General features: G+C 29.8%; 1 long non-coding RNA gene across 1 annotated transcript; it reads left to right on the top strand.

Moving 5' to 3' along the window:
* The first annotated feature begins 1268 nt into the window (after positions 1-1268).
* On the top strand, positions 1269-2770 carry LOC136039168 (uncharacterized). Its single transcript, XR_010620392.1, has 2 exons — positions 1269-2023; positions 2073-2770. It is a non-coding gene; the product is annotated as an uncharacterized LOC136039168 (long non-coding RNA).
* Positions 2771-3166: the final 396 nt, after the last annotated feature.

Here is a 3166-nt window from a genome sequence, read left to right as displayed (position 1 = left end):
ATTTATCATAGTCATTCTTGTACATTTACAGCACAGTAGAGGTAATATACAGTAGCGAAATGTCCTATACTCCCCATTGAAGATTTTTGACACATATCTAAAACCACACAAGCTTAATGACCCCGCCTTCGCGCACGCATAGTGACAAATGTATCTAATAAAAAACTCAGTTGCAACTGAAACTATGGGTTTGACGGTTTGGGAAACATCCCAAATTACGCGCTATGAAATGTGTGTCGTGTTTGGAGAAACATTTTTCTAGTGTGTAATACATCTACTGTGATCTACAGCAAGCTTGAATAAAGTGGAAGTATCCCCCTCCAAATATCGATATTTTTACGATATCTCTTATTCATCTCTTACATTTTCTGTGTAATTCGCCTTTCTGAATTATTTCTCGAATTTGTGTCCCACTTGAAACAAGTTCCTCCACACGCATATCACCTGCGGTTTGGAGCCTATTTATATTTAAAACTGACGAGGCTTTTAAAATAAGCAAAACTAAAAAAAAAATCTGTACAAATTAAGAATTTTGTTTGATCTACAGTGACAAATTGGAAACTGAAGAGAAGTATCAACTCCCAACCCTGTTCATTTATGTGAGACCAAATTTGAGTGACAACCAGTCCTAAACCAAAGATTTGATTTTGGCTGGTCCATTGCATACCAGTCTGATTAAATCATGTCCATTAATAAAAATCAATCAGGACTCTGACCTCCTGCAAAAACATACCGGCTGCTTTATGTATCGCATGGTTAGAATGCGATAATATAAAAGGCGATTAACGATAAAAACATAGTAAAAGCTTGCTAAAAATACGCACCCATAGTTTAGTCATCAGCCCTGCATTGCCATATTTAAATTTCGTACTTCAAAGTATGTTTTAAAATAGATAGTCTAATAGACAGTCTTAATATTGTCTGTGGTGGTGACATAAAGTTCTGGTGTTTCTTTTTACTTACACAGACAAATGATGGTTATTAAACATAAGCTACAAGACCGTAGTGGGAGCGGAGGTTTCGGAAAGTTTAAATAGCATAATCCGGGAAATTTTGAAAACTTTAGCTTTTTGAGAAACAAAATTTCACTTTTTACCGCAAAAATCACATATGGTGTATAATTTTTCTTTACAACTTTTGGCCTCTTCAAATATATATATATATATATATATATATATATATATATATATATATATATATATATATATATATATATATATATATATATATATATATATATATATATAAATATATATATATATATATATCTATATATATAAAAATAAGTTGTCTGTGTGTGGATCTGTGGATGGATCAGGTGACGTCATGTTTGTCCGCATATGACGTCTGAATTATTTCACACTAATACAAAAGAAGAAAAAAACTAAAAAAGGTAAAAACTACAAAAAAAAACTAAAAAGAAAAAAAAACTAAAAAAGCTAAAAAACTAAAAAAAACTAAAAAAAAGGTAAAAATCTAATAACTAAAAAAAAACAGAAAAAAATAAAAAAAGGCAAAAACTACAAAAAAAATAAAAACTAATAAAAAAACTAAAAAAGCTAAAAAACTAAAAAAACTAAAAAAAACTAAAAAAAGGTAAAAAACTAAAAAAACTAAAAACTAAAAAAGAAAAAAACTAAAAAAAAGGAAAAAACTGAAAAAAAAGAGAAAAAGAAAACTAAAAAAATATGAATAAATATATATAAAAATAAGTTGTTTGTGGGTTATGTCTGTCTGTCTGTCTGTCGAGTGACGTCGTGTTTGTCCGCATATGACGTCTGAATTATTTCACACTAATACAAAAGAAGAAAAAAAACTAAAAAAGGCAAAAACTACAAAAAAAACTAAAAAGAAAAAAAACTAAAAAAGCTAAAAAACTAAAAAAACTAAAAAAAGGTAAAAAACTAAAAACTAAAAAAAACTGAAAAAACTAAAAAAAGGCAAAAACTAAAAAAAAACTAAAAACTAATAAAAAAACTAAAAAAGCTAAAAAACTAAAAAAACTAAAAAAACTAAAAAAAAGGTAAAACAAAAAAAAACTAAAAACTAAAAAAGAAAAAACTAAAAAAAAGGAAAAAACTGAAAAATAAGAGAAAAAGAAAACTAAAAAAATATTAATAAATATAAAAAAGTAAAAAAATGGTAAAAACTACAAAAAAACTAAAAACTAATAAAAAAACTAAAAAATCTAAAAATCTAAATAAACTAAAAAAGAAAAAAGGAAAAAAATAAAGGAGAAAAACAAAACTAAAAAACGAATGTATATACAGACCGGGACACCGGGATACAAATGACGACCGGGACACAGGGAATATAAATGACGACCGGGACACAGGGACACAACTACAATGGGGACGCCGGGGGGCACAGGGGGATATAAATGACGACCGGGACACCGGGACACAAGGAATATAAATGACGCCCGGGACACTCAAAGAGAAATCACAGACTGGAACACCGGGACACAAATGACGACCGGGACACAGGGAATATAAATGACGACCGGGACACAGGGACATAACTACAAAGGGGACGCCGGGGTGCACAGGGGGATATATAAATGACGATGGCGACTCAGGGAATGGTCGATTAGCAATCACCATCAACAAAGCTCAAGGGCAATCATTAGAATCATGAGGTATAGATCTGAATACGGATTGTTTTCCCATGGACCATTATATGTTGCATGTTCAAGAGTCGGTAAACCTGACAATCTATTTATATGCACAGACAATGGGACAGCAAAGAATGTTGTATATTCGCAAGTTTTACGTAGTTAAAAACATATATATATATATATATATATATATATATATATATATATATATATATATATATATATATATATATATATATATATATATATATATATATATATATATATATATATATATATATATATATATATATATATATATATATATATATATATATATATATATATATATATATATATATATATATATATATATATATATCTATATTCACAGGTGGGACATAGGGACACAACTACAATGGCGCGTAACTAATATGGCGCGTAACGACTTACGCGCGCGGGGGGGCTTGGGGGGGGGCGCGAAGCGCCCCCACCAACTAGGTGTTGGGGTGGCGCGAAGCGCCACCCCAACAGCTAGTATATATATATATATATATATATATATATATA

Source organism: Artemia franciscana, chromosome 1 (assembly GCF_032884065.1).
Source record: "Artemia franciscana chromosome 1, ASM3288406v1, whole genome shotgun sequence".
In the NCBI taxonomy this organism is placed as follows: domain Eukaryota; kingdom Metazoa; phylum Arthropoda; class Branchiopoda; order Anostraca; family Artemiidae; genus Artemia; species Artemia franciscana.
This window is presented reverse-complemented; position numbering and strand designations above follow the sequence as displayed.